At 46.5% G+C, this 26984-nt stretch overlaps 1 protein-coding gene across 12 annotated transcripts in view; it reads right to left on the reverse strand.

Moving 5' to 3' along the window:
- The window catches only part of CHD7 (chromodomain helicase DNA binding protein 7), a 123015-nt gene extending 96636 nt beyond the window's left edge, over window positions 1–26379 (reverse strand). For 8 of the 12 annotated variants that reach the window (XM_085539533.1, XM_085539531.1, XM_085539534.1 and 5 more), the window contains exons 1-2: window positions 24605–25047; window positions 22959–23063 (exon numbers count right to left, since the gene is read on the reverse strand). The gene's annotated coding sequence lies outside the window, so the exon portion shown is untranslated. Of the gene's footprint in view, window positions 1–22958; window positions 23064–24081; window positions 24260–24604; window positions 25048–26227 lie in introns of those variants that run through there. The other 4 variants (XM_085539527.1, XM_085539529.1, XM_085539528.1 and 1 more) reach the window with 4 other exon arrangements.
- Between the last annotated feature and the right edge of the window lie 605 nt (window positions 26380–26984).

Consider the following 26984-nt stretch of genomic DNA (forward strand, 5'->3'; position numbering starts at 1 on the left):
CCCTTACCTGATACCTCCATACCCACTGTCACTGCTTAGCTGAACTACGAGTCTATTAACAGCGTGAGAGTTGCTCGTGAGTGAGCGCCCAACTCAGATGGTGAGTCACGTAACTACTATCCATCAAGAAAAGCATTCCTGTGTCATCAAGTCCTCTCCTCCTTGGTTACCGTTTCATTCACTCCATATTTTTCAAGAAGGCGGCGCATTTCATGGGCACAGAGCTTCTCTTTGCACAGAACAATGTGTGACAACTGCATGGATGGTCATGCATTAGCACAGAAAACCATTCAGAACTGTATTACACCTCCAGTAACACAATACGCTCATTCTCCCAAAAAGCACAGTATTTATTTCTATATTACCCGTTTCCACCAACATCAAGCTAATAAACGCACGATCCCCAGCTAGAGAGAAACCTGCAACACAGTCACACACGCACGTAGCTGCTACCAGTGCTAATTTGAGGGATATGTGGAAATCTTGCTTTCTGGTGAACGAGCATTAGCACTTTTAACGTGCTCTGGGATTTCAAGTTGAACGTAGGAATCATTAAAAAAAAAAAACAACACACATCACTTTACAGTAATTTTCAACTGGTTGCCTAACACCCATCTCCTAAGTGACTATCATCAAAACACAACCATAACACCAGTGACAAATTAATATTAAAACCCTTCAGTGAGATCACAGAACTCCTCAAAACAAAACAGCCCAAGCTGTCAGAGCACACTTCTCCCATATGCGGTGTAGCAGCAAGGGTCTGGAAAACAAAAGCTTTGCTCAGTTACAGAAATGGGTAGTAGGTACATTCCTCGTTCACATGCAGCATTTTGAAATCCAAACCAATTTGCCAGCGTCTGAAGAGAAATCAAAGGCCAACAGAAAGTTCTTCCAAAGGAAAATCACCAGAAAAAGGGAAGCTGTTTGCACGCTTGGCCAACTTGACAAGCCAGGAATGCACTCTGATGTACATGGGCAGGGATAACTAACACAGTTTTGCTGCGTTTCCACACACCAGTGGGTCCGAGCGGACCCCAGCCCTCCTCCTGGGCAGGGGCAGCTGCTGTGCAGGACAGGCCTCCAGCACTGCTCACACAATGGAGATAAGGAAGCACGTTCATCTTATAGAAATGAAAATATACCTAACAAATATTCATCTATCAGACACGTGTGCCATGATTGTGGAGGCAAAGGAGAAGTACGTGAGCCATATTCTCAAAAGCCACAACCCCTAATTCCCCAAGGTCAGCATGGCGTCTGGTCCTTAAGCATGTTACTCAGCTCAGCAGATGAAGGAAACAGTTGCACCAGCAGGCCTCAGAACAGATGGAAAGCAGAGCAGCTGAGGAGAAGGGAAACGTCTGTGTGGGACGGAGGTGGGGCATGCGGCCCATTCCTTCTCCCAGCTCTCGAGCTGCATGCAGCCAATACTGAACTTCTAGCTGTGCTTGGGAGAAAGCTGAAAGGCAGCTGTAGGTGGCCGGGTGATTTACTGCTCCCTGCTTCCCCATTCAGAGGACAGGGATGGCAACAGAGCCACACAAGGAGGACCTGCAAGCACTGAGTGCGAGCTCCTCAAGGGTGGCAGAGGAAAACAAGCTTGATGATGGATTTAGATCAAAACAGATCAAAATTTGAGGGCTGTTTTTTTATTTTTAAAGAAGATGTATTAGAGTAGCAAAGCAGCACAGAAATACATACGCAGAAATAATGGAGGAAGAGGAAAAAACAAAGAAAGAGAGGAAGGATAAAAAAAATGAAGAAGAAAATCCTGACATATGGTACAATTATTCCACTACAGTTTAGATTCGCAGCTTTACAACACCTGCACAGTTAATAACCATATTAAGTCATACATGATGTCACCACTATTTCCTTTCTCAACTTAGTTAACTGTTAGGGGAAAGCATCTAACGTGGGTTTCCGCACTCTTGGAAAGATAAATGACTGTCCAAGATGAAGATGTGCGTCCCTGCTGTTGTCTGGAATGCAGCCTGCACCAAGTCCTCAGGAGAGACAAATGGACCAAGGACACAGAAACACTCCATAGATATGGTTTTACCATGCAGAAACAATAGGGTTTGGGTTCTTTTTCCCCCCCATTTGATTCTTTTAATCCTGGTCGGAAGCATCTCCTGCAACCCTTTATGCCTCCTCAAGTCAGGAGACAAGTAACTAAACTGATCTATGAGTAAGACGGAAGCCCTCATATCAGAGCAGCAGATTAGTGTTAACCTAGATAATGCAAACAAGGTCATTCAGTGCCTGCAGAAGGCACACATAAACACTCCATTATATTTATATAAATAACTGTTCTTCACCCGGCCTGCCATGTAGTTTTAGACTTTGAACACTGATTATCAGCAGCAAGTGCAGAACCAACAGGGCAGCGGAAAGTTTTTCATGACAGTTTTTCCTTCTCACTTATTTCTGTTCCTAACCACAAACAAGATGCCTTCTTTCTACTGCTTACCCCAAACATCTCAATATAACCATTAGAAGAATCTACATCACCCAGAAACCATAGCACAAGGAAGAAGCAAAAGCAGGACAGCTGCTTTCAAGCAGCACAACCCACTGGAGCAGCTTAAGTCTACACCACTCAAACAGTTCATGCTACAGTCAGGTAGGTGGTTCAATAATCCAACTTGAAAAGCACGGCCTTAAAATAAGCCAGGCATCTGCTGTGTGGAAACACGAGAAACCAGTGTCTGTGCTAAGACTTCCAGAGAAAAAAAAAAGGAATTCTAATTCAATCAAATACGTGGGAAAAAAATATTTTGCACAGAACTGGTTGGCCATGCAGTCAAGTCAATACTGAAATACTATTCCAGACATGGAAGGTTACCACTCTTGCTCGCTTGCAGGGAAAACCGCTGACTTGGAGTTGCTTCATACCAATGTAAAACTGCAGCAAAGGACGCACAGAGGTACCAGGATTTGACAGTAGGTTTTCTTTTAGACAAGGAGTGCTATACCTCAGTGCAGTCTAGGAAAACAAAGGTCATTTGTGAACGCTCAGGCTATTTGTCAGGAGAGTAAAAGAACAGGTTTTAGTTTAGGCCTTCCAAAAGCAGTTAATTCATGGTGCTCAGAGGACTGCCTCCAGCAGCTCAATCCAAGCGCACACACACACACACGCTCCCTCAATAAATGGCTGTTTTGGATAAACATGCTACTTGAGGGAAAAATACTTCATCGACATCAAGTTTATACCAAGGAAGCCTTCTGAACACAGAGAGGTAAAACTTTCTTAGATTTCTCATAACATTTCCCTTGATCACATTGTGCTTGTCTGCAGTCTTCCCTAAATCCTCCATATTAAAAGCCCGTTAGCAAAAGATTGGGTTTTATGTATTTCTTTCTAAAATAACATATTCACCCCAACATTTTTTAAAATATATCCCCCTGTTTGAAACACTTTTGTTCCAAGAGCTGACCATTACAGACTCTTTTCTAGATATGGCAGGACAAATTCCTTCCTGTCTGAGAGTTTCCATGGCAATAAAAGTCCCCTTTAAACACATTCACGGTGGTTTGGGCAGGCCAAACAGGCAGCCTTTGTACTGAAAAGCTCCCTCTTTGTACTCCTCTGTGCTGATCCTGCACAAACTACCGTAAAAGTGTATTTTAGTGGAGGCAGAGTAAAACTAAGGCTCACATCAGTTTCACACGACAACTGTTTATTCCACAGCACAGACACAACCCTCTAGAAGATTCCCTTCCCATAGAATTTCAAGTGGTTGAAGAAAGCAAGATACAGGCCAGTCTATGGCAGCCCTAACCCAAGCAATTTTGCCACTATTAGAAAAGAAAGAAACAAGGCAGAAGTGCAATGACAAACCTCCCTTTCTCTTCCCCGCTCCCCATCCTACAGCCTCATTTCTGCTTGGAGATGGCACATTTACACCAGTGCTAGCACCCCCTGTTAAAATGGGGCAGTCTTGACTGATAACTCTGCACTAGCGTGCCATGGAAAGGGACTGGGAGGATGACCTGAAAACGTGCTTTAAAAACACTATTCTGAGAGAGAAATAAACAGGAATACAAACTGTTTTAGGATGTCCAAAGAGGCTCCCTTTCTGCCTGTTCACATTTATACTTCAACACCTCTGAGTACTGGCACAACTTTTGACACAGCTAGATCTTGCAATTAAAGGAGCATTTTTTGTGCTTCAAGTGTACATTTCTGCAAGTGTCGTGGTATTTCAGATTTCAATTTCTTTTATCCCCCCCCGTATCAACACAGCAGCCCTCCTATAGAAGCTAGACCAATTCTACAGGCAATAGAGTTCTCTTAAAGAATCAAGTCATCCAGCATACATGTGCAACTTGAATTCACTAAGAAAAAGATTCCAGCTGTCCTTTCAATTTTCCTTTGTTAGCTTCTGAAAAGTCAGTATGCAGATTTCATTTTAGATAAAAAGCTTGTACTTCCTGATGAGTTTGTTCTCTAGATTTCAGATGGTGTATGTACCTTCAGACATCTCCTCAAAACTCTTAAGTGCAGCTCAGTTCCCAAGCTGATCTTTCACAGCTCGTGTTAAAATAAGGCAAACTGTAGGGATCTGAGTCACACAGTCAGTTTTTCCACCATTCTAGTTAAAACTGAGGCTTTTTCTTCCCCTCACCTTGCAGAAGTTTCAGCACAGCATATATACAGTCTCTAGTCTAGGATGTCGAGAAAACACATGAAGAAAGCAGCAAGATCACGTAGAGCAGCTCAGAGATCAACATACTGCTTCATCTCTCATCTTAGGTGCTCTAATATACTCACCACCCCCACACTCCTCTCCATCCTCTCTCCTGTTTAACCCATTTCCCCTGGGGTGCCTCCATCCCCAAGAGGTACAGCCTTGATTGAAGAGCCTCTTTGCTTCCCCAGAACTGAAGCGGTTTGTATGGAAAGCATTATACAGATGAGTGAAAAATCTGTCTCTGTAATCACTTTCACAAGAGTTAAGAATGAAAATACCCAATCTTTGTCAGATCTAATTTAGAGACATTTAACTTTCCTTTTTGGCAGTAGAGGAAACAGCCTTATAACAGCAAGTTTGAAATGATGGGAGGCAGTCCACTAACATTTAAGACAGACTGCAGAGAAAGGAGATGTTATGCAGAACTATATGGATCCCAGAAAAGCAAGCTATAGCTGTAACTGTCTAGAGAAGCTTTGGCTCAGGCAGGTTTTAAGAGGACGCTCATAGCAGGTACAGGACATTAGAAGTAGTCACGAAACCTCTTAAAAGAGGTCTAGTAGCTGAGCTCACTGACTACTTGCAATTGAAAACATATATATGTGTTTTTGCTTAAGCAATAGCCAACAGCCTTTTTTTTTTTCCAATAGAAAATTTCAGGAAAAGAAACCGAACAGAATTTGTTTTGGTTGCCAGCAAAACCCAGTCTATCGCTTTCGTTGAAACTAGTCCAATTTAAACAAACATCAATAGAACATCCCACATTTCTCATGCTAACAAATCTTATTAAGAATATTTCCACAAACACATGGCGTTGCTCAGTTATTAACAAATAACATTTCTTACGGGGTCCTTAAGGATTATTTATAGTAAATCCATGTACTTCAGCAACCCAGTTCGGAATCTATCTCCTTAACAGATGCAACTTGTTAGGTGATTCTCGCTGTAGGTTGCAATGTCTGTGAGTGTGTTTAAATTGCCCTCAGATTATGCTTTATCAAGCTATCGTGCTGATTGCAAGATAACTGAATATAATCAGAAAAAGGTAAACTGTAGCCTCTATTTCTTATGCATCCACTTCTTAGAATCAGTCGTCATACAACAGAGATTTCATTACCACCCTGTTCTGACAGAAACCAATATTAATTATTATTTGAATTAACCTTTGAGCCGTAGTTTTCATCAGTACTCAGTAAAGACATGGACAATTTCTAATTACATTCTACCCTCATTATAAGTCACCAGGCTGTAAAGCTGTATCTGACAAGACTACTATTACTTGGCCTTGAAATGCTTTGGACTTCACTATAAATCTTTCAGAAACACCTAAGAACTCATTGAATATAAGAACTATCACACAGGATGCTTCTCCAAGGAGTCAGGAGTGTTTTTAAAGAGATACCACCTATGAAAGCACAAATCTGCAACACTTTTGCTGAAGGAGAATGTGCTATTGTTGGCTCTATCATTTAACTTCATTAAATAGGGGATCTTTTACCTAAACTTAAGTGCAGTATATCCAGTCTGTCTACCAACCGCAATTAAGTAGCAATCATCAACTGAACCTAAATTATACTATGCAGGATAGCAAAAAAAATGAGGATTTAGCCTGCACTGTATGCTATACTTACTATAGGCCAGAGAGAGAAAATGTATTCAGAAGAGTTTGATCTCGAATAGGAAAGGTGGATTTTTCAAGGTCATAAATGGAAAATACCCATTAATCAATACACAGAGATTGGTGCAAGAGGATATTTTTTCTTCTGTAAGTTTTCTGCTTTTCCTCACACAATCATTTCACTACAGTCTGTTAGTTAGCCAAAATATACTGAAATATATACAGAGGGAAAGCAAATGCTGTTTGGAAAACCAGTTTCCACCCTTGGCTACACCAAATCACTTGAATGCATAAGTTAAACTTCCAAATGAGTTGCCTCATTTACGCAACTTCCACAAAGCTCACATTTATGACTAACTCCAAACGTTCCAACTCTGAGCAGAAGATGGCTTCATTTGAAAGAATCCCAGAGGCTGGGATCTATCAGGCTTCAAAAGCAGAGCTTGACTTAACCACTGACTCTAGACATGCTTCAAGATTCTGTTTTCAACCTTCCACTGCTGAAAATGCTTATATATTAAAACAGAAACCTTAACATAAAATTAGTTTAATTCCAGCGGATGACATTTCATGTTTCAGAAACCTAGAACTGGACTACATACCACAGATATGAGTTTTAATTCCGTTCATTTGCAAGCCACTTTGCAAACATGTTTAATCACACCAAGGACCTAAGTAACATAAACATTTTAAAAGAGAAATTACAAGCCATAAGGAAATCCAATGTAAAATCTGGAATTACATAAAAGCACATTTAATTGCACGCACAACTAATTACTGACTTCATATCAGTTAATGCCCAGCAATCTTGTAATCATGTAGGGCAAGTGATGGTCCAGGACAAGAATAGTTACGCACTATAGGGCTTGTCACTAGGCAGAACAAACTAGCAGATTTTAGATCTCTTGGTATTGAGAAAGGCCAAGGACTACGGATGGGACTTCAGTCAATGAAAATGCACAGTGTTTGTAAGGTTGCTGTTACTAGTATTGCCAGTTCTAAAAACGCATCTCTTTTAACACAGGAATTGCGTTTTTCTTTCCAAGCCGGGTTACCAGGATCACTATCTTCAGCTGTGCCCACAAATTCTCAAACTACCCATATCATTTACCTTAAAGCCCCAAGTTGTCCATTCAAAAGCACAAGAACTGACCATAGTGATTGTGTTGCTTGGTTTTTTTGCCCTTGACGTTACTTGTTTTCCAGAAGTTACTGCAAGTTCATAGCATCTCTGTGTTACAGCAGTACCTGGCTGAATATTCAGATAAATATCTTTATTAATCCTGTCACTTAATATATAGCAAAAGAAAGAGATGTTATTACAATTATAATTCTGCTCCTTCAGCTAAAAACACATAAGTAGTACCTTGGCTATTTATTTTCTAGATGTAAAAAGGAGGAAGGGAAAAGAGAGGAACTGCAGCTTTTTCAACCATGAGAAACCATGCCTATTCAGGGACAAATTATCTGTGTCCTTTCACTAATCCTCACCTATCCTGTTAATAGGAAAGTGAGGCTGAGTGATGGGCAAATGTAAATCAATTCACACTCCAATCACATATGCCTGACTCATATTGATAATTATATGGGGGGAAAGGAAGCGTGAGAAGCACTGTAGGATATTCAGCCTCCATGAACATTTTAAAGTACTTTCCATGTCAGATTTCCAAGAGCTTGTTGTTTTAGCTGACTCAGAAAAGCTCTGCACCCCATTAAATTTCAGGGTACACCAAAAGGGACAAATATGTATATAGACCTACAAAAAAAGCAAGGAAAATCAACAACTTGCTGTCAAAGAGCCAGTTTCGATTTTATCCTACAACAAAGCCAACGTTGGGATACTATTGTGCTATCACGTAACTGTTCTGCAATCCTCTAATGCACGGATATGAAACTTACAGCACATGATTTCATCCTACCCATTGCCACATAGTTCTTTTTTTATTAAGAATGAGATACCGTGCTAACACCACCAAACTTATCTGGAAGACTTTTCTGGCCCACAGAAAGGCTCTCCTGCCTTTTAGTTTGATCCCTTATTCATACTTCACCCTTATGAAGCTGAACTTCTAGCGTAGCAAAGAATAAAGCAACCGACCATCCAACTGCCTCAGTTTTCAGCAATTCAGAGTTATAATTCAATAAGTCATTGCCAGTAATTGCCACCCATCTACTCTGTTAGGAACATACCTGGTGGAACACAGACTATTAAAAGCTTGATCCCAACCCAAAAAGATGCTGCCCTATTGATGGCAGGGGCAAACAAAAGCCATACACATGCCTTGAACAAGCATTACAGAAGCAGCAGCAGGTACCTGCAATCTATAGCCTTGCTCATGGTACCAGATTTAAGGGCGACTTCCTCCTCCCAATGCCACTTTCAAGATCCCATGTGTGTGGGGGGATGGGGAGGTGAGTAGAGGAAATGACAGAGCTGCAGCACCTCGTTTTGTTTATCAGCTATTCATAGACCATGACGAAATCTCCTTGAACTGTCATGTCATTTTTTTCTTAACAAATATGCTTCTGCCACTTTTAAACAAGCCTGCAAGCAGCGTCTTCTAATAAATCAGCCCATAAAAGCCTCGATTCCACTTTAAACACGGGCAACAGGTGACTGATAGCTTGTGATCTTCCACTAGAAGGGCTGCACTGTACTAATGTGGAACAACCATACAGCTTTTGGATGAACAAATTTCAGATTTTCCTTCTACTCATGAAGGTTACTCAGGAGGAAGATCTCAAAATGCATTGGTTTTGGAAGGGGCACAAAAAAAACCATCAAGAACACCCCCATTAAACATCATCTCACAACCCACTTTTTCCAGTCATGCCTTGTGTGGATTCATTTCAACCCCTGTTACTTCAAATCGTGCTATCAGCCTACACTGCCATCAGACGTAACAGCACCCCTCCACTTTGTGCTAAGGGCTTTGCCGGCGCTATTTTAACCACAGAACAACCCCAATCTAAAATTCTTACAAGTTATTTCGTAAACCAAAAAACCTGTAGTCCTATACAAAATTTATTTCCTGCTTCCCCCCAACAAATCCAAATGACCTACAAGCCCATTCATTTCAGCTTCACTTCAGAATTGAACAAAAGCAGCCAGTGAGCATATTTTATACATCTAGCAGGAGATGAACAAGGTTTCATAAGAAAGCTTAAAAATTAACTTATCAAAGTACAACCATAACTCCTCAACACCTGGAATGAGCACAAGCCCTTCATGACACCTGTGTTCTTGGCAGGAAGAGCCAGAACAACTCCATAGGCTCTCTCTAAAACCTCCACCTCTTTGTTAACTTCTGTGATCCCACAATTGCTGTCTTCCAAAGCATCCATTTTGCTGCTCCTTCACAAAATCAGCGAGTCCACTCTCATGAATAAGCAGTCCCAAACAGCTCGCGATCTTTGCAGAATAAACTTTTAGTTCCATTACTACAGAGCAGAACTCCCAAAATTCAGTTGCTTATGCAGAAATACTGCATGAATATCAATTTCAGACTACTTTGGGAGTCTCCGTCACTTTCAAGGTAGCCTTTTCTCTCACAGAAATTATCACATGAAACACCAAATAAATCACAGAATCATGACATGGGTTGGAAGGGACCTCAAGGATCATGTAGTTCCAACCCCCTGCCAGGCAGGGCCAACAAACTTCCACAATTACTAGACCAGGTTGCTCAGGCCCCCATCCAACCTGGCCTTGAACACCTCCAAGGACAGGGCATCCACAACCTCCCTGGTTGTGACTTTATGTTCTCAGTTTAATCCTACAACTTCTCAAGCATACGTCAGCTAAGCAAAGCAACATAATTCTCAAAGGCCCCCACAAAGAAGATATTATTTCTGCAAACCTTTTTTTTTTTAAAGGCACCAGTCACATCTATACTCGAATAAACTCTTACTGTTCCACCACGGTTTGAAGCACCAAAGGTTTTTATACAGAGTGGTACTGTAACATGTCACATACTATGATAAAACAGAGAGACTTCAGTGCTAAACAATTAAATACTATACTACACTAGAGGTTTTCACATAGGAAGCAAAGAAGAAAAACCAAAGTTATGGGTCCCATGATAACTACAGCTAGATTATAATGCTGCTTTATACTGCATATTTGGACAAATGCATCAATTTACAATTGATGGGGAATTATCATCCAAGGACACAGTCACATACTTTGTCTCATTCTTAAATCCATGGCATTCAATTCAGGTTTCCGTGCTACTTGTACAAATTGGCAAGGTAACTGATTTGCTGGCAAGAATAAAACAGGTTATTAAAGCAAATTAAACCATCCTTCCCCAACACTTGTCTGAAGTTATGTTGAAGCACGCATTGTTACACTGTTGCTTTTTTAAAAAGACTATGGGCTATTTCAACACCCAGCAAATTATATTACATTCACAATTTCTTCTTGGAATTTTTCCTCACAGAAAGCCTCAAAGGTAGTTTTGGGTCAAGCTAAAGCAAAGAGTGACAAGTTCCCAAAACAAGATGGTACTCAGCCAAGAGTTCTGACAAGCTCAATGATAAAACAGCTTATCTATTCACCATACCACTGGTGTCAAATACTGCTTTCATGTCCTGAAAGGCAGTCACACATTTAGGCTGCAAAGAACCACAGGCCAGCAAGTCAAGCTTCTCAATGAGGTGAATAAGGAGAAGATGCAAGGAGTGACTTCCATGGGAATATGGGTAAACACAGACCACAGAAGTGATGATGTTGGTGCCTTCCTATAGAAGAGTCCTGTGCTACTAATACATACAAATTCCTTGAAGCAATTGATAAGAGGTCAAAGTCTGAGCTGACTTGTATGTTCAAAATACATCCCAACTTCTGACCAAAGGTCCTTCACCACAGGTTCTTAAACTACACCATAACTGCAAAAGAGGGAAGGTGTGCCCATGGGTAAGTAGGCTTGTTCTAAAACAAGAGAAAAGCACTAGGAAAGATCAGTTGAGCGTTCTCAGGTCTATGACAAGACCCGTGTTGTTTAGCATGCACATAAATCATCAACAGGAGATGAGCCTTAAAGTAACCTTGCTGGTAATAGCAGAGTTCATGTTGTTAACAGTGAAAATCAAAAGCAGGGAGTGACAGATCTTCACCATACCCAGCAAAGGTGAAATAAAATGGCGATGAGAGTCAGCGTGGGTAAATACAATGCAACGCATCTGGAAAAAAATGGAGTAAAATGCCTGAAGGACCACAGACGAGTGATGGGCACTGGATACCTTCCAGAGTCTTCGGCCCAGATAAAGGACAAGTGAGGAGAGAACCAGAGAGAACCTACAGAACCACCAGCAGCACGGGGCAGGTAAGTAGGGAGCCATTGTTCCCCCTCTCTTAACAAGGAAACTAGAGAACATCAAACAAAACTAGCAGGTGGTAGGTTCAAAATAAAACAAATAAAAGGAAGCAGTTCTTCATACAATGTGTACTTAAGCTGCAGAATTCATTGCCATGGTCTCAATGGAAGCTAAGAGTTTACATAGACTGAGAAAGGACTGGACGAATTCATGCAAGCAAAATTCATTAAGCGTTACCGATCTCTTTTTCCAAGAAAATTCTGAGCTGCAAAGTTGCAGAGGCTGAAGGGCTCACTCTGCACCTGGACAGCCTCCACCAGGGCACTCTACCCCCAGCAGGGCTGGGGATAACAGGGATCCTTGGGACAGCCCCTCTACCACTAAAAGAAGCAAGATTGTAACACAACTAACATCGCTCTTGACAAATATGCTACTTTGATAACAGGCAACTTTCAGTATGTCGTTTTGCTTTCCTCACGCAAAGAAGTTGTATTTCAGTGCCTGTTATTGCCACTTAAGTGTGATCACAACATTTGGGAGCTCACAGCATTAATAAGACAAAGACACCCAAAATAATGAGTATCAGACTAAGCTGAAAGGCTGCCATTTTCTCTCATCATTAAAGACCATTCCTATAAGAAAAAAAATAAATAAAAGCAAGTTTATAATCTGGTTTTATCCACCTTGGAACAGAGGTGAAGGAAAACACTGGATGAAGGGAGTAACAAAAATGCTGGCATTACTAAACACTGCAGCACAAGCAGTGCTTCTCTATATACTACCCAATGGATCCTAAGTTCAGTTTCAGAATAAATCAAAGGCAAATTGTGTTACATGTTGAAATTTCAGAACACTGGACTTAAATATATTTTTTTTCAAATCTGAAGAGGAAAGATTTAAGACAATATAAAGTGCTAAAAAAATTAAAATGTTCACATTTTTTCCCCCTGTTTTAAACAGCAGCTGTAAGAGATAATATCAAGTCAAAGCACTGGCTTGAAGTTTTACTACCCTTATAAAAAGGTACTTAAAATAACTACAACATATTTAGGTTAAGCACTTAAAGGAATTACTGAAAGACTGAATTCAATCTTCAGCTCCAAGCCACAAGTCATTGTGCAACACCTTAGCTGCTGAAAACAAAACATCTCTGTTACCTATTAAGCAGGAACTCTGCTCATCGTTCTAAACCTGGGATGTGGATTCCCCCCCCCCCCGAGAAATGCAGAAGATGCAACCATCACCGCAACAAGCTCTTAAGGGTTGTGCCTCTCCACAGCTTCCAGCCTTTGCCACTGCAGGAAGAAGTGCAGCGCTGTGTGCCCCATACAGAATATCAAGCCTTCTGCTAAACCTCCACCCAACACAAGGCAGCTTAAGCCAGTGACTGATTTCTCCAAGGCTCATAACAATCAAGGGTTTCACAAGTACAAGAAAAATGACCGTAAGCCCCATATTCAGATCATATCCAACACACTTGTGTTCAAAAAGATTGGTTGGTTCCTGTTTGGTTTAGTCAAGGCCTGACTTGAGATGGAAGAAAACCCTTGCAGAAAACATGAGAGAAACTGGCTAATAATATAGCGTATGATAGAAACTACGTTCCTTCTACTTCTAAACTTCACAAGGGATTTCTAAACACACTTAAAACTAGACCAACTCTGCTCTTAAGGACAGTCTTCACCTGCTTCAAAAGAGCAGCATCAAGACAAAATGAACACTGTGTAAATAACCACGATCACATGATGAGAGCTGGTGCATACACAGCAACTATTACCAAGCCCAGCATGGCAGACCTCAAAAAGCATCACTACAAGCCCAACATACCTGTTGGGAACATCATTGGAGTCCCTGGCTCACAGCTGCCTGCTGAGCCCACCAGCACTAAACACAAGGAAAAGAACAAATGGCACCCAAACACCCAGAGGGGCAAGTGCTGAGCAGGTACGTTGCCTTATAGCTTGTTGATGTATATACATCAACATACATCAGCAAACAGTGCCAAATTCACTCATTAGAAATGAATATACTTAGAACACAGCAGAATCATGTCCACAAAACCCCCCCAGCCTTAAGTAAGTCCCACACTGCTGCATGGACCATACATTAGCAACATCCATCCACTGTCAGCATCAGCGAGTAGGAAAATACCACCTCCTTCGTTTTGGGGGCTTTTTGAGGCTACACGGTTTTTTAGTTCCTCTTAAGCACTTCCTGTAGCAATGCCCACCACTCAGACACCTCCAAATTTGATCCAGTGGAATAAGTAGCCTTTAAATTAAGGTGTTATAAGGTCATATAGCAAGCAAGATGATCGGATTAAAGAGGAAGTGGAGTTAAGTTAATACTGAGTCACTATTTTAAGTTCTGTGTTCAGGACAACAGCACGATAGCTTTTCAAGTGTAACCCAGTCTTCAAGCAGGAAGTCTAAGAACTTTCCTACCAAAAAAAGGTTTATTTTTTAAATCTGAACGTGAAATACGGGACAAAAATTCATCAGACAGGCAAGACCTGGTCCCAGAGACAGATGTTTTACAGCTGTGCTTTGGGCTTCCTAAAGCCCATTAGAGCCAGCACACACAATTCCTAAAGTAAACAAGCTGCTTTTAGTAACTGCAGTATTCGCTCTGAACACACACAATGTGAGTCAGAGCTGCCACTCCTCAGAGCTTTCCCCAAAAGCAGTGTGTAACATCCTCAGGTCCCAACTTACAAGTCCCCTCTGCTGCTCTACTGCCATCCCTACAGCTCCTGAAAGGGCACTTTCAGATTTAGAATGCGCAAAAAGGATCCATCTACAAGGCACTACCTTCCTTCCTACGGAGTAACATGGCAAGCTTTCACCTTCCACTAAACACACACGGTCAGCCGTATACTGAGAAAAATGGAAAGGAGAATCCACTCTTTCACTTGTGTGGTACCTTTCTGTCATATAGAAGGTAGCTTACACAGATAACTACGAAATAACCGTGGCTCTTCAGAAGCAAGCAGCTTCTCCTAATGTATTCCTGCTGCTCTGAAAGTCACCTAAGATTGCTAGGAAGCCTGAGCATGAGCTCCTGAGACAGAGCTGCCAATTTGCTGTGACATGTCTGCTCCTCATGAGAGCTACACAGTGTCAAACGCCCATTTGTCTCTGAAGGGCAGCAGAATCATTGTGAAACAAGTACCTAAGCAACATGCTATTTTACTTGCAATATATTTTTCACCCATTTCAAACAACTAAGCACAGTGTGATTGCAAATAACCACACGTTCATTTCACTGTGGGAAAGCTTCAGACCACCATCTGAACAGCACAGCCATCTACTGAAGACCAAGAAATCTCGCACTACCTCAAACTAATGTAAGAGTAATCCAGATACTTGGGATAAAGTTCCGAGTAACCAAACCCTCCGAATTAAACATTGATTTGATACAATTTGAGACATACAATTTAGCTCCGTAGGTTTATGAACCTAATGGAGAACTTCAAGATTGGAACAGAGAATCAAACATGCAAAACCAACACAAAGTGAGGAGAATATGTAGAACAACGCACTTTCTTGTGAATCGAGTGTTTTGAAGGTGAAATCCTCCAAGTGCGAGATCTCCAACAAGCCATTCATACATCAGTAAATCTCCTCAGCTTTTGTTCTTCTACCTCAAAAGGAAAAAATCGACTTCTGGACAGTGGTTTATTAATTCTAACAAACACTTTAGAACACGCAGTCCATACCATTGCTAGAATAAACAGATTTCAATATCAGTTTGAACTCAAGCCAGCACATTTTCCTTTCGGTGTTCTTTGCTTCGCAAATGATTATTCCATCCCTGTTTCACCCAGGAAGGTTCCCAGGCAACTGATCCAATCCACTTGCTCACTGCCACCAAAATGAAAAGATGAAAAGGGCTTGCTGCTCTCCAAGACACAGGCCCCCCTCGTCCTTAGTACCAGCTCTGGTGTTCATCAGATCCTTTTATGAGCCAGTCTGATTCATTACAACAGCAAACTGCTCTCCATTTTCCCGGGTTATTTTTCTGCCATTTCAGTGAACTAAAGTGGTTCCCAGAAGGACCTGACAAGCGCAGCTGCTATAGAGCTGGGCGCCTGGGAAGAAGGGTGCAGGGGGACAAAGGCAGAGTGGAAACTTCTCCTCTCAGAACAATATCCTGCTAAATTAGCTCACTGCGTTCCCCAGCTCACACCCTGACTTATATGTGATTAGATGGACCGCAAGGCGACACTCAATACTTTCCAGCTGTCCTAAGAGCTACCAAGTAATTTATTGTACAGGAACTATTACATGCATTCTCTACACAGATTTACATACAACACTCCAGCAGAGAAAAAAAAGCGCTCTCACAGAGATAAAAGATGATGAGCAGAACTCAGATAGAAGAAGATACGTGAAGAAAGCTGTGGAGATTCTACTTCAGTTTAAAAACAACCCACTGGAAAGTGACCACCAATCTCAAGAAGTCATCTGACAGAGAAAAGCTACAAGAATTTATGTTAAGGAGAAAACAGCAAGAACTTGGCCTTCTCTTCTGGGGCTGTCACCAGGGCTCAAGAAGACCTATTACAGAAGGCTGGCATCCCTGTTTCCTTAATATCCAGGGGGGAAAAAAAGGCCCTGAGGGAGGCAGTCCAGCCAACAAGGCGTTTCACCACATGCCAGCAGGCTTTTGGAGCAATGCTTTTTTCCTGTGGGTTGACTGACCTCATTCTTTCTGTGTCTGCCTTGCCTGTGCCACCTTACCCAAATGGTGTACGTTGAATCAGTCACAGCACCCCAATACTAAGAGCCCAGCCGTGCCCCCCAGCCCCACACCAACCTCAAGACAAGAGGTTGGCCACTCCATCCAGAGAGACAGACAGCCTCGTCTTCTTTCCTCAGAGACAGAGGGCAGCGAAAGGAGCAAAACGTCTCAGGAAGAGGGACTAGAACATCCCTGTTGTGGTAGGGGAGTTTCTTCTGAGAAGAGAGGTTGGAGCAACACCCTCCATCTGCCATTTTTTGGGAGCTGAGGTGGTCATTTTCAGTACCCCAAAGCCAAGCAATCATTTGCTGGTGGCTGCAGGGAGAGTGGGGGCATGAGGCGTCCTCTTTTTTCCTTGAGAAGGAGCCGTTTTAGAACTCGGTCACTTTAAACATAGCACTTCTTTAAACCTAACCATGATTAAGTGAAAAGGCACAAACCACTTCCCCCCCTTCCACTTTTCTTTTCTTAAGCTTCAATGCAACCATCTCACACGCATGACTTTTAAGACCGTCATCTGCTACACCAATGATCAGAGCCAGGCTGAGAACTGCTCCTGCACTGCCCTCAACCAATTCTACCAAACAACTTTTTTTTACCTCTGCACAACTGTCACAGAGCTCCAGTCCTGACAGCAATAAGGTAAGTGCAATCCCCAACAGCTGCTTGGGCCTGACCATTGCTGCACAGCTGTAGTACAGCTACAGTACTGTAGTGGTAGGTGATGCCAAGTTTTCCAGTAGCCTCTCTGAAGATATGATGGTATTAAGGAATTGCATAGCTGCTGCCTGTTCTTACTTCTGTGCAAACGAATGGCCCACAACAAAGCACACCTCTGCACAGATCACTTCCCCCTTGCTTGAGGCTGAAGCCTGCTCGTTCACTTCCCCTCCCAAGAAAGGATGATGACAGCAGGGATGAGTAAGGCTGCACCCCATTCACAGAGCTAAGCAAATGCAAAGCGTGGCAGACACCTCATAACAGCACCGATAAATGCAGTGAATTACTTAGCAGGTCTTTCCCAGACTTGCCTCCTCAGGCATGTAAGAAGCCCCTATTTAACTCACTTCCTGAATGATTCCTTCCTAAATCAAGAGATTAAATTGCTTGCTGTAAGCTCTCAGTTTAATTCTTCATGGTTAGAACAACTCAAGGCAAGAATTACACTGTAACAAGAGTCCCCTACTGGAGTTCAAAGGACCTCTGAGCTCAGGTAAGCGGTGGCTCGAATGGCACAGGGCCTGCGCTGAATCTATTCTGACATACCTCCCTGTGACCTCTACCAGAAATCTGGACCTGAACCATTCCAGGGAGCTCACAGCACAGCCCAAGTACCTCCCAAACACACAGAGACCAGGACCTATCTGCCTTCTGCCTGCCAGCAAATAGCATCAACAAGCAGCCACTGCAGACCTAAGGTAGCAGAACTCAGCACACAGCCTCAAAACACCACAGGATTTGCACCTCAATGCATGCCAGGCAGTTCATCGTAACATCATCTTACACCTTACTTCAACCTAATAACCACAGTTACAGAGCTATTTCTGATCCCATATAAACACCATACATTCAAATATGAAACTAAAAGGCTCAAGTTACCAGGAACACCAGATTTCTGGATTTGATGCTCTCCTCTCCACTAACACACAGGTACAAGATGCTGAAAACTGGCACATCCCAACTACTAATTAAGACGCATCCCTGAAACTTACCAGTCTCTCACCTACATGCAATGCCATCTCAGCCTTATCAGAGCAGTTTTCGAACATCTGTTAGCCTCACCATTACCTTCCTTTCTTTAATCCTCCTTCTATCGAGCATTAAAAACAAAGTCAGATATCCACTCAGGTTGTCTTATTTCCAACTCTACGATTAAATACTAAACTGCTGCTCTCTACAGTCCAAGCTGACAAGTAGCATTTCAGCCTTGGATTTCTATCTCGGCAGCTCTCTAAGCAAGGAATACGCTGATACAGTACGTCACCACCGGCACGGCCTCCCCACTCACCAGCCCACACAAGTTGCCAGAGATCAAATCCTGAACTGAGTTTCCCGTTCCTCTCCCGCAGGGGTTTGTTCCACGTCCCACTGGGACAGCGCTGCCCCAACACTTTCTCTGAGGAAAACCTTTTCTCCTTTTTCTCCTGACACTGATCTCTAAACTTCTAAAGTTACAGATTTCCTTCTGTTTCTCTTTAGTTCTCTCTTAAACCACTACCCCTTAGCACCCAGAACCTACGTATTTAGCAAATACTGTTCACTCTCTGAATAATCAACCTACAGGCTTCCTTCTTATACAGAGATTCAGGACAAAAATGTGCCTTTACTAAGTCTTGACTTGATTCGGGTTCAGATCCACACCACACCATCACAGCCTTCTGTGCTGCTCTAAGCAGTGTCCAGCCCCCCACGCTCCTCCACACACACCCCAGATTTCACCATCTGGATAGAGCTGATCTATAGCTTTCGGGTTATCCAGCGCACAGAACAGGTGAGAGGACCAGGCTTCTCACCCACACACATCCCACATCGTGGAGCAAGAAGAACACACCTTACAGCTGTTTGCTAACTACTGAACCATGCAAGAAAGCAGTTTCCACAAACACAAAAGCTGAAGTGACAGAACTACATGGGGCTCAGGGCAGCTCCCCAGCTCCTTCCATATTGGCAGCAGCATCACCTGCACTGCGGGCAAAGAGCAGCCCTATTAGAGCTGAAATGCTGTTTATTCTGCAATGTGTCCTAATAATCTGGGGCTAGCAAGGAAAACGCAACTCCGCTAAGCAAACAAAGAGCAACATCAATTGGAAAGAAGATTAAAAAGGAAGTAGGAAAGGCACAGGCTGAAAAAAAAGGTTATGGGAAAGCTGGGAACGAACAGGGGGAAGAAACACAAAGAAATAATGTTTATATATCAGAGCAAGACTGGCTTTCCGACTTAAAAGAAATGATGCTTTGTGCATCTGATGTGCACCTCTACAAAGTGCTCTGAGAAAGAAGGCTGACAGAAATCAGGACAAACTGCAGGGTGGGCCTGCAAAACCACAAAGAAGAAATTCTGAAGCCAACGACCTGTGGAAGTTATAGCAGCAAACTGAAAGCTCAAGTGAAGAGCTCAAGTGGCTCAGTCATTAAAATTAAGGTGCTTCTAAAACCATTTGGTGCAACTTCCAGCATGCTGCCCAGGCAGGCAAAGTCCTCATGCTGCAATGACCAAAGGGAGCCCGAGCAAAACAACCCCCTAGGATCAGGCCTTATGATGTGAAATCCAATTTTCCTCCTAGAACCAACAGGAAAAAGGCAGATGTGTTGGCTGCAACTTTTTCCACACAACTGTTTCCCCAAGTTATTTATCCCCCACCATTCCCCTCAATGCCCTCTCGTCACAGCAGCCGCCCATGGCACAGGCAGGTTGCAGGCAGCCCAGTGGAAGCCCAGCAGCACCACACCCCACTGCTATATAGGTCATCACAGAGCCCTGTGCCACGCCAGCCAGGCCTCTCGGGTTAGCTCCTATTTGCCAATAAGCTTGCAATGTCACGTGCTACGGCACCGCGCTAACACGGCGGCTTATGCGATAATTAGCAATCTTCTGCCAAGCTGAACTTTTAGATTAGGATGGTTACATTGAGTGGTATCACTTCTTGCTCTTCAGGCCGGAGCTGCCCCAGCAGCAGGATGCGCAGAGCAGCGGTGGCTGCACAGGAGGGTCTGGCAGCACAGAGCAGGCCGGGCTCCTTCAAGGTGCGTGTTTACATCTCCGAAAAGTCACAACGTTGGAAGCTCGCGGTTAATCAGCTTTTGTATACTTAAGAATATCCTTAAGAGCTTTGTTGTCATATTCAGGCGCTCGGAATGTGTCCTTTAGGTCACAGAGGCTTTTTTTTTTTTTTTCCCTTCTAACGTGTCTCTCGATTTTATCTTCCAAGTATTTTTAAAGCTGAACCATGGGGTGGTATTTCCACAGCCCCAGAGAAGCCACGGAGAGCAGGTCCCAGAGATGGGAAGGAACCAACAGGGGGAAACTCTGTCAGCATCCCAGCAGAACCCTAGTAACAACATGGGATGTTTCTGCACGCCGTGCCTTGCCCTGTGCTCTGAGAGACTTCTCAAATAATAATAATAACTGCATTGGAGTTTTCCTTTGCCTTTTCATTCATACACAAACAATACCCCAGACTTCCCTCCATCAAAGCCCAGCGGGCTGTAACCGAGCAAACAAGCCGTTTGCATAAATAGGGAACGATGGGAAGGGAGAAAGTTAAAGTCTGTCCTAACAACTAAGCTAAATCAACGCACTACATTAATCTAATAACTTTTCTACCTGAAAAGTGAGATCTAAGGCTTATCCTGCACACAGAAGACTCATTTGTAAAAAAGATGGTTTAATTGCTTACCAGCACGTGCTATTTTCTCACGCAGACAAGGAACATAAAAATAAGATAAAGGTATTTATGATGCTTATGGGCACCAGCAAGCCAGACCCCGACCCAGTTGCTCAGCAACCTGCTTAACACAGACACACAAAGAGGTCAGGATTAGGGGAGCGGAAAGTACCAGGCAGGTGCCAGAAGCCTGGTCTGAATAACACCGGGTTCCCCATGGCCAACACCACCCAGCAGGCCCTCAAGGCTTCCCAACCAAGAATTAATATCAAAGTAAGATGAAAAGGAAACAAGGGGCGGAGGTAAGGCACACAATTTAAGGTGACTCACGTGTTTATTTCTGCCCTCTTCTTTTCCTTCCCAGCTACTTTTCCCCCTCCTCCCAGCTGAGCGACCTTTACGCGCCACACCATACGCTGGAAACCAAACAAAACCAAGCAGCCAGATGCTCCAGGATGCTCAGGATATGGCAACCTGCAGAGCCTCGGCACAAGGTTATAAGAAGCACTGGTAAACCCGCAAAGTTCCTGCAACTTCGGCCTCGCACCTCAGCAGGAAAAAACAAAAATCCCATCTAGAGGTTCAGTTTGTCCTTGCTTTAAAGCCATGCTGCTCCCTGGCACCAAGGGCCACCTCCAGACATAGGGTCAAGCCCTGGTGCAGCACCTGGGCGAAGCTTCTCTGTGCCACCCTCGTTGGCACTCTGCTTGCTTCACACGTCACCAAGCCCCAGTATTATCTGAACGTTAATGAGAAATACCACAGACATTAATCAAAAGCTTCTCAGTGGCCCAACAGTAAACAGCTCACCAAAAGAGCCCAGGCTCAGCCCTATGCACAGAGCCGGAACTGTGATGCTCCTGAGAGCTGGAACCTCCCCAGTGTCTACATCAACCACATTCAGAAGAGAGTGGTTACAGCACCCACGTCCCACCAGCATGCCCAGTTCTGAGCGCAGAGTGCTGCTATATCCCATTCTGGTCAATATTTTCACACCATCGCATCCTTAAAAATTATTACTTTCCCCAAAAGGACCTTCCCTTTTCACAACTTCTTTAATTATGGAAGAGGCAATGAAACCACTGTACACTTCTATCTGAGCAAGTTTAAAAAGCCCAGCCAGAATTGATAAGAAGAAATATCATTACGCTGCTAAATATTTAGTGAGATACTTGGCCCAATACGGTGATCCAATTAGTATCAGGGAAGCACTAATTCAGTTAAACTCACAGCCACGAGCATTTAACACTCTGCCGTGCAGCTTTCAAAATGATCTTTGATCTATTTCTTATCAAAAGAAACAAACTTAAGAATCCTGGAGATAAGCAGGTTGGGTTAAGAGAAGAGCAGGACAGACACTGTGCCAACCTCGGGCATTCTGCACTGCTCACACGGGGGAAATTTTGTTTCATGCAACTGTTCCAAACTTCCAAGGGTGCCCAATACTGAACACAATGACTTTTCCCAGGCAGTTGTGGGTTTCTCCCAAAGGAAAAGTGCCCACAGACCCCACACACCCATAACCCCAGCGAGAGGGAACGGGCAGCGCTCCCAGTTCCAGCAGCAGGAGATGGGAAAGTGTTGAGCACGTCATTGTTCTCATCACCTGTTACGGACCCCAGGAGCAAACGGTGAACGTTCTCAGGACCCCATCTGACGTTAGAAGGCATCATGAGAATGTTTCTGCTGCTGTTACAGAGGCAGAGCCCTCAGAAGCAGCCCCCTGACAACCCGAGCGCTGCCAAGTTTACCAGTAAGCCCGATGCCTAGCAGGGGCTGTAAGCACAGCACCACGGTTTTTTGTTCTTTCTTTCTTTCCAAATAAAATAAGATAAGCACAAAAAATGCACTGGAAACTTTCAGGACGGAGCAGGAGAGCTGTGAAGTTGCTCCCAGTGCAACGCCCGGCAATGGAGGGGGCTCTGCAGGCTCGCTCCCAGCACCCGGCCACATTTAGCTTTCAGCCTTTTTATTATCACTGTCAATGAATGGGCCCCAGTCAAATTAAAGCTGCCATTTTAGGTTAAAGACTGGAGAGCCTCTGTTGTGCAACAGCGAGACAAAAACACTCCGAGCGACAGATGCGGCATTCTCATTGGGAAAAGACGGATTTCAACTTTCATTAAAAAAAATAATAATAATAATAATAATTACGGATCATGCTTTTAGTATGAATTATATATTGATACTCACACATTACCGCAAACTAACGGGATTTATAATTGGGGGAAATCAGCTCCCCATGCTGCTAAGGTCATAGTCATTAAGATTTTTTTTGCCGTCGTTAGAATGGATGATCTGTGAGGAAATGAACAGAAACATGTTTTGTTCAACTTGTTTGTGCCTCGCCAGTCCCGTATAGCACGAGAGAGAGAAAAAAAATAAGGGGGAGTGTGAAGGGAGGGGGGAGGGGGGGGAGAGGAGGGCGAACACATTCTCCCGAAAGCCATCTTCCGTATAAACACAGCCCCACCGCCACGGGAGCAACAAAAACCGGGGCGCACATCGGCACGGAAACAAAGTTATCGCGCTGAGGTTACGCCGATATTCCCCGAACCGGGAACCCGCGGAAAGGCGAGCGGCCGCGGATGGAAAATGGCCCTTCCCGAGGAGTCGGAGGGCACGCTCGGCTCTTTCCCAAACGAAAACAAAGGCGGAAAGTGGGCAAGTGCGGGGCGAGTTGCGCGGCGCATCCAGCGGCCCCGCGGCGGTGCCGAGGGAACTCCCCGAGCGCTGCTACTTTTCTTTTGTCCATTGTCTGTTTAAAAAAAGAACTCCTTCGGACCGGGGACGAGAGTGACCGAGCCGGGGAGGGAATAGATAAATAACAAGAACAATAAAAAATAAACAAAGGGAAAAAAATAAAACGCAAATTAAAAAGGAGGGGGTGGAGGGTGTAGGGGGGGGGAAGGTCGGGGGGGGCGTCCCAGCGTGGGAGCGCGTCCGCTTCCCTAAGGCTACCGGGCCGCACGCCCGCGGTGGAATGATGGCTGCTCGCTGCCTGCACGGACGGACACACGGACGGACGGACGCGCGCCCCGTCCGCTTCCCACTTCCAGGCGCACGCAGCCGCTCCGCCGCCGCCTCGGAACAGCCGTGCAAAGGGCTCCCGGCGGGGCGGCGGCGGTGCCGCTGCGTGCGCTCCCCCCGCGCTCCCCACCGCCCCCGTTCCACGACCCCACAGCGCGGCCTCCGGTAACCTCCCCCCCCCCCCCCACCAGCAGCACCACCACCCACCCCCGAGCCCCGCGCTTCTTTCTTTCCCGCCGCCCCCTCCCCGCTGCCCGCCTGCCACCGGAGCAGGACAATCGCGCACCGGCACCGCGTGCTCCTTCCTCCTCCTCCTCCTCCTCCCTCCGCCCGCCTTCCTGCCTCCCTCCGCTGGGGGCTGAGCCCCATGTGCGGGGCCGAGCCGGGCCGGGCCGGGCCAGGGCAGCGCCCTCACTTTGTTACAGCGCTTCCCGTGCCGCCGGCAGCGTGGTCAAGCGGAGGGGGGGGGGAGGGGGGGAGCGCTGGGGGGGGAGAGCTCCCGCCGCCCCCACCGAGCACTTTGCGCTTAACTTTTCCCGCAAACTTAACGAGAGGAACCGGGGCGAGTGGGTGGGGGGGGTGACGGGGGGGGAGGGAAAGGGGAAGGGGCGCCGCCGCTCCGGCTCCCCACTGCCCTCCCCTCCCCCGAGGCGGCCGCAGCACAACAAAAAGCCATTTACACCGGGGGAAGCGCCCCGCTGGGACCCCCCCCCGGCCCCGCCCGCGGCCGCGCAGCGTCCCCCTGCCCAGCCCCGGCCCCGCCGCCGCCGCTCCGCGCCCTCCCGCCCGCCCCCTCCTCGGGCACTCACCGGGGCCGCCGCGGGGCCGTCGGGGGCCGGCGCCCCCCGCTCGCTGCTCGCTGCCCTCCGCCGAGGGCCGGGCGGGAGGGGGGCACCCGGCGCGGAGTTGGTGCCGCCGGCCGGGGGGGAGCGCGGAGCTCGCACACGGAGTTGCTCGCTCGCCCCGGGGCCGGGCTAAGAGGGGAGGAGGGGGCTCCTCGACCGGGGCGGGAGGGAGAGGGGAGGGAGAGAGGAAGGGTCAGCGCGGAGCTCGGTCAGTTTCGGGCTCTCCGCCGGGTCCCGGCTCCGCTCCGCTCCTTTGTGTAATTTCACTCGATTCAAGTTTAATCCGATAGTTCCCGAGCGAGCGAGCGAGCGCGCCCGCAGGAGCCGAGCCGAGCGAGACACCAGCCAGCCAGGCGGCTGCCGCGGCCGCCCCCTCCTCCTCCTCCTTCCCCTCCCTCCGCCGCCACAAGGCGCGCCCCCGACACCGCCCCCTCCCCGGGGGCGAGCGCGGCCGCGCGCTCCGCCCCACCGCGACGTCACGGCCCCGCCCGGCATAATTTATGCAACAACAAAAAAAAAATAGAAAGAAAAGGAAAAAAAAAAAAGGAAAGGGGAAAAAAAAAAAAAACACAAGAAGAAGAAGCGGCGGTGGCGGTGGTGAAGAACCGGCCCCGAGCGGGGGAGGGGCGCGGGGTCACTAACCGCCCCCCGGCCTCGGCCTCGGCCCCGGAAGCGCGGCGGGGCACGGAGCCGGAGCGAAGCGGCGTCCCCCATGCAAGTACCCCGGGCGCTCCGCCCTGTCCGCCAGCGGGGCCGAGGGGATCGGGCCCGCAGCCCCGCGGGGGTCGGTTCCGCGTCCCGGGACGCCCCCCGCGGCCGTTCGGGGGCCGGACCCGGAGCTTGGAGCGGCTCCGCGCCGCATCCCTCGGACCGGACCCGGGGTCACCCCGCCGCGCCCGGCGGACTTTGTCCCGGCGGCCATCGGGCGCTGCCCGCCGAGCTCGGCCTCGCCTCGTGGGCACGGCGGCGGGCGGGCGGCTCCGCGCGGAACGGGCTCCGTGCGGGGGAACAGAGCGAGTGTCGTCGGAGCGCGCGGTACTCAGTCAGAGCCGCTCTGCCAACTGAGCGAGTCCGAAAAGTGCGAGGGGCTGAGCTGTAAAGTAGCGCCGGGACGCCGTGTGCCGCTCTGCGGGAGCTGCGAGGCGGTGCTCGGTGAAGCGCTGCCTTCTCCTCGCTGCTTTGGGGCAGGTTGAGAGGGAAACCGAAGCCCCCGCCAACGGAGCGCACGAAGCTCCGCTCGCTCCCGTCCCGCACGCCCGGCTCAGCGCTGCACCGAGCCGAGGCGGCAGCGCCTGGCCCGCTCCTGGGCCCGGTGGCCGCATAATCACATAATGCCTCCCCTGTTCCTCACAGTGGTCGTCCGTAAAGTTAAAAATAGCGAGTGGAAACGGGGTTGAAAATCACTTGAAAGCAGCACACGCCCGGAGTACGGCTCCACCAAATCTGCTCGGTTTACGACGCTGCTATTTTTAAAACGCTTCTCTCTTGCTGTGTGAAAACAACTGCACCAGAAGCGTCCTCCCAAACTGAATGCAACCGGTTTCAGTTTACTCGGTTTTCAGCTGAGAGCAAACAGTGCTTCCTTACCTGGCAGCCCGTGTTGCTGCGTTGCATCCCCACCCCGGCACTTTGGCACGGCTCAGGAGCTGCCCCTGCGTTCACATTGGAGTTCCCCAGGAGTCAGGGCCGGGAGAAGCTCACTGTGAGATGACCGGCAGCAGCCCCGCGGCTCCCCCTAGAAGCTTGTTTCAGTTTCTTGTTGAGCAGAAATCAGATTGCAGAGCTTCCGAGCATAGAAAATGCCTGAAAAGCCGTGTGGTGACAGGATCAGGCAATAGCAGGAGTGCGGCCGTTCTTCAAAGCGTGTCACTGTGTCACCGCAGTGAGAGGGAACGCGGGTGGCAACCTGGTTCAGTAGTGCCTTGCAAGGTAAGAGAAAATACCCGCAGCCCTCGTGCATATCTCCTTACGAAAGGAACTCCTTCTGAAAGGAACAGAGCCAGATTCTCTCACCCGTATAAGGCAGACCTTCAGCCAGACCTTCAGGTCATGCGTGTGGAAAGCGTCCCCAGACCTTCCTCAGAGCCAGAAGGAAGAGCTGTGGGCGCTACTTTGACAGAGCAGGTGGAAGCGGGGAAGTCACCACCAGTAAGACATGGAGAGTTGGGGAAAGCACTCGAAGGTGTGAGTCAGCCCTCACGAGGCAGGCGTTAAGGCACCATGTGCGCTACCACAGCAAGACACAGACGAAATACATCACTGCATTGCTGCTATGGAGGAAAAGTTTTGAAACTGACTCATCCATCGGCCTGTCCCCAAAGAGAAAGCCAGAACGCCCCCGGCT

The sequence above is a fragment of the Coturnix japonica genome, chromosome 2 (assembly GCF_054131305.1).
Source record: "Coturnix japonica strain WE chromosome 2, WE-NBRP24, whole genome shotgun sequence".
NCBI classification, from domain to species: domain Eukaryota; kingdom Metazoa; phylum Chordata; class Aves; order Galliformes; family Phasianidae; genus Coturnix; species Coturnix japonica.